The 12,452-nt window shown below is 35.6% G+C and overlaps 1 long non-coding RNA gene across 2 annotated transcripts in view; it reads left to right on the top strand.

Annotated features, from left to right (window-relative positions):
• The window catches only part of LOC141580654 (uncharacterized), a 563,177-nt gene extending 556,051 nt beyond the window's left edge, over positions 1–7,126 (top strand). For both annotated transcript variants that reach the window (XR_012512938.1, XR_012512939.1), the window contains exon 6: positions 1,498–7,126. This is a non-coding gene — a long non-coding RNA (uncharacterized LOC141580654). The remainder of the gene's footprint in view (positions 1–1,497) is intronic.
• Positions 7,127–12,452: the final 5,326 nt, after the last annotated feature.

The raw sequence follows: 12,452 nt of genomic DNA, 5'->3' as shown, positions 1-12,452 counted from the left end.
AGTCCATCTTAAAGAGACAATGTGAATTATTATGAACTACGGTTATTTGTTTTGAATACAAAATTATTTTTCTATTAATTGTGACCCATCATTTTCTCAAGAGAAGGATGGGTTAAATAAACAATTAATTTATGCTATGACAATTGTGTTTCCCATGGAAATAATTTTCTATTATCTACACATAATAGTGATTACCTTGATTAAAATGTTGATGAACACTTCATTTATCTGTCAGTGTCACCCGTAAAATTATAAAAATAGAAAGATGAAACAATTGGATAAAGATTTCCTCCCTACTTTAAAATAGTTTCAAAATGAGGATATATTATGAATTGACTGAGTGGAAAGAGATAGTATCACCACCAGTATCCGTTATACAAAGTCCTGATTTCATGTTTCTGTCATAAACCCTAAAAGCTGGAAAAAGCCATAGTCTGTCACTTTTTCATTTTTCTCAGTTCATGTTTTCTTGAACTGCTGATTTCACTCTGAATGTTTGTGCATATACCAAACAAATATTTTGCTTCACAACCATTTGTTTATCCCAAAGTGACCATAGTTCTCTCCTGGTTTACAACTTTCATTACTGTGTGCCTATTATTAGCACCCCTTTCACCCTAAAATATCCTGAGTTAGACTATAAATTATGTGATCAACATAGCTCATATCTTTGTGCATAATTAATTCCAGAAATTCTACTTGACTTTAGAATCCTGCTTTTTATGAAATAGATCTTATTCAGTTATTATCTAAGTTGTGATTTGTGCTGCCTTTTCTATGAATGTCAAAAATAAAATAAGAAATGCTGAAAATGTAGAAGGTTTTTAATAACAGTAGAAAATATGATTTAGAAACTATTAAACACTTGTATTTTATTAATTTTGGAGAAAAGGTAGATTATAATGAAATAAAAAATATACTTTAGCAATTATGCGTTGATGCGTAAGCATAAAGAGAGGAGTTTCTCAAGAATTAAAGTATATTAGTCTGATAAATATTTTTACAAACTATTTTCTCTGAACAGACTGAAGCAGTCTGTTCAACAATACATTGAGGTAAAATATTAAAAGTACAGAGAATTTAAAGTATTACAATATATTCATTATGTAAATTATATTGGAAAGTTAGCATTATGCATATATATATTTTAAAGTGGGTCAAGTACAGCACCTTAATTGATCAATGGGGAAATCAGCTTATGACATTTAAATTCACCCATGACCTGATGTAAAAAAAGAAATTGTTTCCTCTGTGACATTGGATTGGCATCAATTATCTCCAGGGAAATGGAAACCCCTGAACTGATGCTTTAAAGGATAAAGAGCCTTTCAGGTACCTCTAAAGTGTGTTTTAGTAAACCATGCAGATTGATGTAATAGTATCCCAAATGTAACTTTCAGAATGCAATAGGAATAATAATTAGGTAAAATGTTATTTTAAGATTTTATTCCCAAATGGTCCATTCCTTTCATATTCTAAATTCCAATGCCCTTGTAGGTCCAATTAAGAAGCTTAATTGAAGAATTCCAAGTTAGCAGACTGCCCTGGCACCCAGAGGATATTCTACCTGGTAAGGATAGCGCTGAATTGGACAGAAAGAATACTCACAAAGGTTAGTAGAGATATATGTATTTTTTAATGTGACATTTATTTTTTAATTATATGAAAAATTAAGCCTGAGTGCACCTATTTTCTTTTTTTCAAATCTAATATTAAACTATCTATCTCTTCATTCCCACTCCCTGCTCACCCTGGAATCCCTTTCATTCTTAAGTAATGGATAAAATGCACAAGCTGTAGTAAATTTTAATTTATTATCATTATTTTTCTGCTAAGATCTGTGGCTTAGTGTGTTCGAAATGCAGGTTGAAGCAAGTCATTTTACGACTTCCAGTCACTTCTTCCAAAGTAGAACTATTAGAACAATCAAAGCTAACGTTTGACTAAGTGTACAAGAGAGAGAATTGCTATATGCATTTGATTTCATACACACATTAGCACCGAATTATACACAGCCTTATGTTGAAGAGTGCATTGTCATGATGCACTTCAACTCTTTTATATGGGGCCTTTGTTGGCATGTCTTTTACCTTATTAACATGGAGGCAGGTATTTTCTTTACGAAGGATGAATACCACATAAAATGCATGGCAGAGAGTGAATTACTTGTGTGGTATTTACATTTCTCTGATAAATTATATGGCAATTATTGTGTTATGCCATTAATATTTTTTTTTTTTAGGAATTACCCTTACATCTTACTTGTGAGTCATTTCATAAACAAAAAAGTATAATTATTAATAAAGAACCATTAATTTTAATTAAAAATAATTAGAACTTGATAGATAATATATGCAACAATAGGATATAGGGCCAAAGGCATTTTAATAATTTTTTAAAGATATACTTTACTGTGGGCTTTTCCAAACTATACAATGAAAAACCACAGTATTTGTTTTTTTCTTGCAATAAATGGAAGCTAAAATTGGATATAAAACTTTTCTATTTCTATCTAAAGATGATTTCTTAGGATGATTATCTTTTGTGTTTTCTTGTTGTGATAGTAAATACTTGTAAATAATTATTTCACAGCTTCCACTGTCCTGCTCTCATTTTTTTTAAGCTATCTCCTTAGTTTGAAGGTCATTTTTTTTTTCTATCCATTGGCATTCTAACCTAGTACTCAACTGACTCAGACAGACCAACTTCTTTAATTTCCATACATTAATATTCTCTGAAGTGGCACCAATAGTGCTAACAATTTTCTCACTGACCCAGCAAGTGTTACTTGTCTTTAGTCATGATCCAGAAAGACAGTCTCTCCCACAAATCCTGCATATAAAATTAGTGCCTCATTCATGGGACAAACGGTGAACTTTTGTATTGTTGCAAGGCTACCTAATGACCAAATTTCCCTGTGCTGCCAGTTTCTACATTCGTCTTCTAATGTTGCATATTTTACTGTCACACATATGGGTTAAACAAACACAGCTCATGTTCAAATATTCTATATTTGTCAAGACGTTCAAATATATTGGAATTGAATTGTTCCTTATTCCTGTGTATCTGTAAAGGGACAAAAGCTAGCGAAACAATTACCATGTTTTTGAAGCTAGTGCTTACTGATGTTTTGCTAAATTATATGAGGAACTGAAATGTGGTCTTTTCTTGCTACAGTTGACATTTTATGTGTCCTTAAAATATGTAAATAAGAGAAAATTGCTAAGAATATAGTTTTGTTATAGCTCAAACACTTCCTGATGCTTTATTTCACATAGGTCTCTATCTTCTGTATACTTTGATTGAGAAAACTGGAACTACACATAGTTTTGCTTCCAACAGGTGCTATGACAGAAATTTTGAAAAGCTGTGTGTTCTTTGAGAAACAGGGCTTCCAGAATTTGTTTCTGTTTGTCATCTTATTCAAAACTGTATCCCCACCCCCAAAGAAAAACTATTCTACCTTTAATCTTCTGACTTTTAAATGATTAGTGCTTAGTTAATGACAGCTGTCAGGCATTACCAAAACTGCAGGGAACAAACTTGGTGAAATAGAAAGTAGAAAATTCTGAAATATAAGGAAAGGAAGTTCTAGAAAATGGTGTATAGTAAATAAGAACTGTTCACCACAAAGTTACTGCTCTAATTTTCAGTTTTAGGTTAATTTTCATCCTGAAAAACTTGATCAGATATAAATTAGGATACCTCCATTTTTATTGTTTTAAGAATATTTGTTAAATATGATAATCTCTTTTGCGTAAACATGTGTCTTTAACTTCCTTGTTTCAGAGGCAGACAACTGTAATATATCATCTTATTTCAGCATAAGTTTTAGTCTGCTAAAATATTTTTTGTCCTGACAGAAATTGGGAAAAGTTTCAGGTCTACTTTATCAAAAATAGTGCCTCACTACACAATTTTTTGTCTTAGCACTATACGTTTTTAAAATAAAGTCAAAGTATAGGCATCTGGGTTAAACAACTACTGCTCAACTTGAGATATTCTATAGCTTTTGGACAGTTAAAATAAAGAATTAAACTGCCAGAATGTCACAGGTTTATTGTTTGAATGATCACACACACACATAGAATATATTTGTATGTGAATGTGTGTGTGTATGTGACTGTGTGTGTTTGAGGTGGGAGAAGTGGCTGTTTCGCTCTTTGATTTAAATTGGATACTTCAGTGATATTTTGGGGAGATATTTATGTGTGGTTTTTCAATATTCAATGTCTATATTTCAATTTTACATTGGAAAATAATTTTATGATAAATACAAATAAGGTGAAGGACAAGTAAATTTCCATTTAGAGCAAATTGTGAAACTTTCTTTTAGACAAAACTTTGTTTAATTTGCTTTAAGCATCACTTTTTAAAACTATGAATTAATATTAGCAAATAAAGTTTCAGAATTTGAATTGAATTACTACTGAATTCAACACTTTGGAACCAAGAACAAAAGACAGTAAACTACTAAATTGTACCTTACATAATATAGAAATCTGTTGCAAGAGAATTTACTTTTTTATTTTAGAAAGTACTAAATCTCTTATTCTTCGAAATTTCTTACAAAAATGAGTATTATCTTCTATTCAAATGATTGTAAGTAAAGTAAAGAGTTAGCTTGACCTTAACAACTTTAACTCCTGTATTAACTTTGTACATACTTGAGAATTATAGGCACAGCTGAGTAAATTACAGGGAGACTAATTAGAAAAACAGAACAACAGGTGACAATTTGGTCCAGCTGCCAAAATCCTAGATTATTAATTTCTTATTTATCTATCCTTTTTCATTTTACAGTTTTTCTCTTGATATTAGATACTGTGCTCATTCCCTATTGTTCATTATAATGAATACTTAGCCATATGAAATATTTGTTCATTTCAAGGGAATTCCCCCTGGTTTCAAAAAAGAATGCAGAAGCCATTTCAGAGCTTAATTAGGGAAATTTGGAACCTCTATGCTTGTTCAATCAATTTTATCACAAGTAAAAGCATTTTAACTATTCCCTTTGTCTATGCAATCGTTTGCAACCCAGCAGAAAAATTCCATTCCCTCCACAGTAAGCTTAACCAAGCAGGACAGTCAGTTGGAGTGAGGTCACACTGGAAAATGTTTTTAAAAGGGTTTTCTAAACCCTTTAAAAATTTAAGTTAAGTTTTAATGAGCATTGCAGAAGAGTTAGATCCCCAGGGGGCAAATCAATTTTGAGTGTTGCACTGCCTGTTCCTTTTAGCCTCTGAAGTACCACCTTAGCTGACTTTTCAGTGGTTATGTTGAGCCAGATATTCAGGATGAAAGAATGCAAATATACAGCCTGTGAATTTCTCCCTCACCCAGGGGTCACCAAATCTTTCAGCCATTTTATTTTTTCAAGTGGTGAGAGGGATGGAATGGGTAGAACAAAGTAGTTGGCTATTTCAATACTAAGAGAGGTATGAGGTTTAAAGTGGGCTATGGCAGGCTCTGGAAGCCTGGGATACGCTTAGTAATTTTTTTTCCCTCCCTTCGGCCTAGGTCAGTTTCTGGCATACAGCAAGTTTAGGATTCAGCCTGGGACCCACTGTGGTTTAACGTGACAACCGAAAGATGAAAGAAAGCTCCCTAGTTACATCCAGTGAAGTCCGGAGCCCATGTTTACTTTCAATTTTCTCTCATATATGTGCTGTTTAAGGGATTTTTAGACTCTCATAAGCTTGGAGATGTAGGATTCCTCCCTATACAGGTTGCACAATGGCTTCTTCTCCACATATTTCCTCAAATAAACTGACACCAGGCATCCTACTAAAAGGGCATTATGCTCCAGAGTGTACTTCTCTGGCACTATTTACTACATTCTGCTAGGTCCCAGCAGTAAGGAAATTATATATTAAAGATTAACTGAGCATATCATTTCCTCTCTCTAAGCTGCCGTGAAGTAAGCCTGCAGACTGCTGCTCCGTGTTTTCGCACTGTGTCCCTGTGAAAGAAAAGTTGTGAGGCTGGATGAGTGTATGTCCTTCATTCTATCTATGAATAAATATTTAGCCTTTGATTTATGGTAATGTACAGTTTTGAGTTTTTATTCCCGAAGATATTTTATTATTATTTTTACCTGTTAATCTTTTCAAATCATTACTTAAAGCTCATCTTCTCAAAAAGATCTGCATGATAACCCTATTGAAAGTATCACATCCCATTATTTTACATCCTTGCTCAGTTGTTTTCTCATGACATTTCCTACCACCTAACACAATATATACTTTTCTTATTGAAAGTATATTGCATACTTTCCCTATTGTCATGCATGCTGTATTTGGGCAGGAAGTTGTTTGTTTTGTTTACTTATACATCCCAAGTACCTAGAACACAGTCTGGTCTGGCACAGAAAGGCTGTCAAAGAAATGTTGCATTTTGTAAGTTTATTTAATAATTATTATTAATAAAAATATAGTTTTGGATACATTAATATACAGTGATCTCACATAATATTACATTCATTGGTATAGCTGAATTTTATACTGTATTTAATATTTACACTAACCCCATGAATAGCAGATATGATTTGGGTGGGTGTTCTCTCCAAATCCCATGTTGACAGGTAATCCCCAGTGTTGGAGGTGGGGTCTGGAGGGAGATGATTGGATCATGGGGGTGAACCCTTCATGATTGGTTTAACACCATCCCCTTGGTGATAAATGAGTTCTCACCCAGTTAGTTCTCATGAGATTTGGTTGTTTAAAAGTCTGGGACTCACATCTCCCCCAAGTCACTCTCCCTTCTGCCATGATTGGAAGCTTCCTGAAGCTTCACTAGAAACAGATTCTGGTACTATGCTTTGTGTACAGCCTACAGAACCATGAGCCAATTAAACGTCTTTTCTTTATAAATACCCAGTCTCGGGTGTTTATAACAATGTAAGAATGGAGCAGTACAATGGCTATTATTCCCATTATACTGATGAGGAAACAGAATTTGTTCAAGGTCATGCAGGTTGTGAGACGTCAAGAGGGACTGATTGGTTGAGAAGAAATTTTGCTCTTGTTGTCCAGGCTGGAGTGCAACAGTGCAATCTCAGCCCACTGCAACCTCCAGCTCCCCAGTTCAAGCGATTCCCCTGCCTCAGCCTACCGGGTAGCTGGAATTTTAGGCATGCACCTCCACACCTAGCTAATTTTTGTACTTTTAGTAGAGATGGGGTTTCATCAGATTGGTCAGGCTGGTCTCAAACTCCTGACCTCAGGTGATCCACCCACCTCTGCCTCCCAAAGTGCTGGGATTACAGGCGTGAGCCATTGTGCCCAGCCTCAAGAGGGAATTTATGTCCATTCTTATCTGACTCCCGTGGGCATATTCTTTATACTGTTCACAGTGCTTTATTTATCTCTGAAAGGTCTAGGAGAAGGCCTTGAAAAACACATGTAATCATATTAATGTGGTGAAACATTGAATTCCAAATGGATTATTGTTGATTAGAAATTTGCTTTTTTAAATCTGAATTTTCTTTGGGTATTTGAATTCATCTATAGTAAATAATCTCCAACTCTGAATAGGTCGGTTCTCTTAAAAAAAAAAAATGGAGTCTAGTTGCTGGCCAGAATTCAGGCTAAATAGACATCTCCTGGCTTCTTTGCATTTATTTGACCAACTTGTATATAATCCTTAGACTTCTGGTAATAAGAGACTCTAAAGATGACTGGCATCTTATTTTGCTTTTCTCTTTCTTTCTTTTTGTTTCTTATTTCTTTCTCTCTTCCTCCCTTCTTCCCTTCCTCCCTTTCTTCCTCCCTTGTTCCCTTTCTCTCTCTCTTTCCTTCCTTCCTTCCTTCTTTCCTTCCTTCCCTCCCTCCCTCTCTCCTTTTTTATCTCTCTCTTTCCTTCCTTCCTTTCTTACTTTCTTTCTTCTTTCCTTCCTTCTTTCTTTTTTTTTTGACGGAGTTTTGCTCTTGTCACCCAGGCTGGAGTGAAATGGCACAATCTCAGCTCACTGCAACCTTCAACTCCTGGGTTCAAGCAATTGTCTCGCCTCAGCCTCCTGAGTAGATGGAATTACAGGTGTCCACCACCACACCCGGCTAATTTTTGTATTTTTAGTAGAGACAGGATTTCACCATATTGTCCAGGCTGTTCTCAAACACCTGACCTCAGATGATTCACCTGCCTCAGCCTCCCAAAATGCTGGGATTACAGGCATGAGCCACTGCACCCAGCCTGGCATCTTATTTTCATACTTAGCTATTTGATAAATATTTTGTAGCTGCTTCATAAGAAGTTGCTTGAAAGTATAAGGAACATACACAATAATCATAACCAATTTAACGTAATTTTACCTGGGTGAATTGTTTCAAGTGCCTTTAGAGTGACAATATAATTTCTTTTAGACTTTTCGATTGGATGCATCCCTTGTTTAGAAGCACAATAAACAATACAAGCTATTTAAAATTTCAGCAATAGTGTGGGAAAAAAGATTAAAAAGTCATTTTTCTGAACATGAATTTTCCAAGACATCATTACATTTGACAGGATGGGTTAGATTATGCTAGGGAAACAAGCAACCTGCAAGATCTAAGTGCTTTACAATAACAAAATGAATTTCTTCTGTGTGGCATGCATCCGTCGCTGGTGTGCTGCTGTTCACATCCGTCGCTGGTGTGCTGCTGTTCACATCCATCGCTGGTGTGCTGCTGTTCAGCATATTCACTCCAGGACTTAGGCTGAGATGTGCCTCTATCTAGGACATTACCACTTGCTCCAAAGAGAAGAAAGAGATGTAGCAACTCAAATGCAAACTCTTACAACTTCTGCTCAGCAGTGACATTTCATCGGCCTAAACAAATCACTTGTCTATGCCTGAGTTTAACAAGGCAAGGAAGGGCACCATGGGCCACACGCCACAACCAGGTGACAATGAGTAGAGGGTGCATATTTTTCCAGGGAGATGAAGTGAATAATTTTACATATTAATGTGATTGACTTAAATTATTTTTTCAAATGTGACTTACTGAGTTTTTATTTTTTTTTATCTCACAGTAAATTAGAGTATTTTCCCTCCATTTTTGCTACATCTTAAATACAGCTAGGTAGATTATGTTGTGCTTATATAACTCTGAGCTCACCAATGATTTCCATTGACTTTCATCTTATGTAAAAAACAGCATTCTCTTCTACATTTTCTTGAAGGTAACTCTATTTACAATTAGAAATAGTGTTTGTTCTGAAAATTCACTTGTCTGAATACCACATCCAACATGTGCTCTCCCACTTTTTAAGTTCCTCTCACATGTTTACAGGTACACGTTTGTTGGCATACCCCTGCTAACCTGGAAAAATCTGTATCAAGTATGCTTTCCAAACTGTAGTGCCTTTCATGTAATGAGAACACAGCTGGCATAGTGGATTGATTCCATGTATTCTGAACATACGGCTTAGAAAAGGCCACAGGAGTCCAGATCAGGAAAATTGATTCCAGTTAGAAGAGATGTATTGGGGTCCATAGTCCCGTGAAGAAAAATACTGATTTATAAATATCAGCTTCATTAGGCACCTGTCTGCACAATTTGCTCAAGTTATTCAAATTTCAAGTAAGAATAGCAGTGAGGGATTATGCTTCAGTTTGAATATCAAAATATCTTTTGACCAAAGTCAGAACTACAGAGTAATATGACATCTAAAACTCTTTCGTGCACCTCTCTCTACTGGTAATCTGATGGTTGACTTCATTATTCATTTGAGATTCCAAATTACCAACAGGCTAATAGTGTTTCTCTTTGTTCCATAATACGTTTGGACAGCTTTTGTCCTCTTGCTGGAGATACTAAAACAGTAAGGATTACAGCCCTATTTCTCCATTTTTGGTCTTCAGGAATGAGTGAGGGGTGGAAAGACAGGTATGTGAGCAAAGCTCTGTTCGCTTAAGGGCTTTCTTATTCCCAGCAAAGGCAGATGGCCCCTTGCATTGCATCTTTCATCCCACACGTTATCAGTTGCCTTAGGCTTTCAGATAACTTTAAGAATAAACACTTTTTGCTAATGTGAGAGTTGGTTATTATAGTTCTGTCAGCTGCTTCCACTGACTTGCCCTGAACTCCCAAGAGTCTTAGGAGAAGAAAATTCTAAGACATGACGGATCAATATCCATGTCATTCCTTTTGAAAAGTAGCAAACAATAATCATGGGAATGGATTCTTACCCTCCCTCCTCAATCACTTACTTTATTCATACTTTCTACAATCTAGAGTGTCTCTTAGGACACTACAATGCTGAACATTATTCTTTCATGCAGCAGCTCCTTTAGGAAGTACTATTTGATTTCCTATGATTGCTTGGCAATGTTAGATTTTGAAACACAGCATGAGATCCTTGTATTCATTCCATAGCCCATTAGCTTAAGGTGATTTCTAACACTGCATTAGTGTACATGGAACACAGAGTCAAATTGTTCCCTCTATTCAGTGCCTTTTCTTAAAGATACCATGTCTGGAAGTATAAGGTTTTGTGCACAGTTGGTGGGTTCCAAGGAATGGCTGTGAGTTTCCTACAGCTTGAGAGGATCTAACACTGTGCTTCAGGGATTTTCCAGGTATTTATCCCTCCAGATCATCATTCTCCACTTTGTTCAATCGTAGAGGTGTTGCCATTGTGCAATGCATCAATAGCTACACTTGCCTTCTGGCTTCAGGTTTGATCAAGTTAGGCACTGGCAGGAGATTAGAGGGTGAAAGGAGAGTAAGGTAGGGACGTTCACTCCCACAGCTCCCACCTACTGCATTTCTTTACAGCAGCTGCTCCTTCAGTCCTGAAAGTGTAACGGATCCCCATGTCACAAGCGCTGATATTCTGTACCATCTCTTCTTGGTTTACCTTGACACTACCCATGCTTATAAATAGTCCTTTAGATACCTCTCATCAGTTACCACTTTTGATGTAATATCTTTTTTTTTTTTCTCCTATGAATTTGACTGATAGAAGTTTGAATTTAACAAACGGTTACAATTTTGAGTGACTGATCCAAGCAATTATGCATCTCCACTGTATACAGCTCATTCTTCTGAGGTTGTTTTCTACAACTTGTGGGTGAAATTGCTACTCTTTAATTGTAACTCACCAACTTTTATTTTACAACTGTGCTCTTCGTTTTCTGAATTAAAACATCTTCCTTCCCTACCTAAATAGTCCTCCAGTTTTGATAATGTATGTTCCTAGATTGGAATGCAATGGTATATGGACAGAAATCATTTTTATGCATTGAGCATATGTAACTATTTATTTTTAGGAGCGTTGAGAACAAACAAGAGTGTGAGAAAAGTGACTTAGCTCTATGATAGGTTTTTGCAACTCTGAGAAAGACTTTTAACATCTGTAGATTTTAATTTCTCCTTATGTGAAGTGAGGGAACTGGACCAAATAAGTGTTTTGTCCCATGACTATAATTTATTCTTTTATTAACCCTCATCTCTATGCCAAGCACTCAGAGACTGTTTATAGTGTGTTAATCTAGAGTACCTTAGTGGAGAATGATGCTAGAAGTGTCAGTTTTGTTCCTAAATTATTTTTCTTGATTCTAGTTATCCTTTGGAAGACTTACAAATGATAGTCTTTAGGTAGGGTGTGAACTCCTTTGAAACTGTATGTCAGAAAATTATGCCCTGCATCTTCTGAGGCAACTGCCCACAACTTTCCAGATTCTCAAAGGACTAATGTCTCTCTTTATCACGAAAGATTAAGGACCACTCTCTTTTGCCCTTTCCTGACCCCTACTCATGGAAGACATGGGGGTTTTAGAGTTCCAGACCAACAGATGCTTAATTTGAATATATTTAAATGCTTCCACAAATGCATTTATCATGTACCATAAGCCATTTTCTTTTCACAGGTTTCAAATTTTTTTAGTATCTACTGATGGATTTTCGGATGAAAAGATTAACCCTTGAATCTTAGAAATGAGAAAGAGGCTTTTTGTCTATGTTACTTATTTTATAGCTATAAACAGCAGGTACGTTCAAGGACTCTGTTAGGATAAAGAGAAGAAACTGATTTCTCTCACAGAGAAAATCAGATTAGGAGACTTTATTTTAAAATGAAGTGTCTGGGTTCTGTTTCTCAGAGTGCTTTTCATTCTCGGAAACACTGACTTATCTTATGGAATTCTCATTGAAGCTTCTGTCTTTATCACACTGCCCTATCAAGTCTTTGGTTTTTCTTTCATTGATTCTCTTTTCTCCTGTTTTCTCTTTACAAGAGGCATCAGGACACATCTACATGATAGCAAATGAAATAACACATCAGTATTTTTATACAGGCTCAAATTCTAGAGGAGGTAGAAAATTACTTTGCCTGTGGGTGATGCTTGTGTTTCCAAAATATTCCTCTCTCTTCTATATATGTTACTATCCTCAATATTCCTGAAAAAATAGAATAGTAGTTTCACCAGTGATTGTGTTTCTGTCTCTCTACCTGCCTACCTATCTACC

Source organism: Saimiri boliviensis, chromosome 1 (assembly GCF_048565385.1).
Source record: "Saimiri boliviensis isolate mSaiBol1 chromosome 1, mSaiBol1.pri, whole genome shotgun sequence".
NCBI lineage: Eukaryota > Metazoa > Chordata > Mammalia > Primates > Cebidae > Saimiri > Saimiri boliviensis.
Note: the sequence above shows the minus strand (reverse complement) of the source record. Positions and strands in the feature narration are given on the sequence as shown.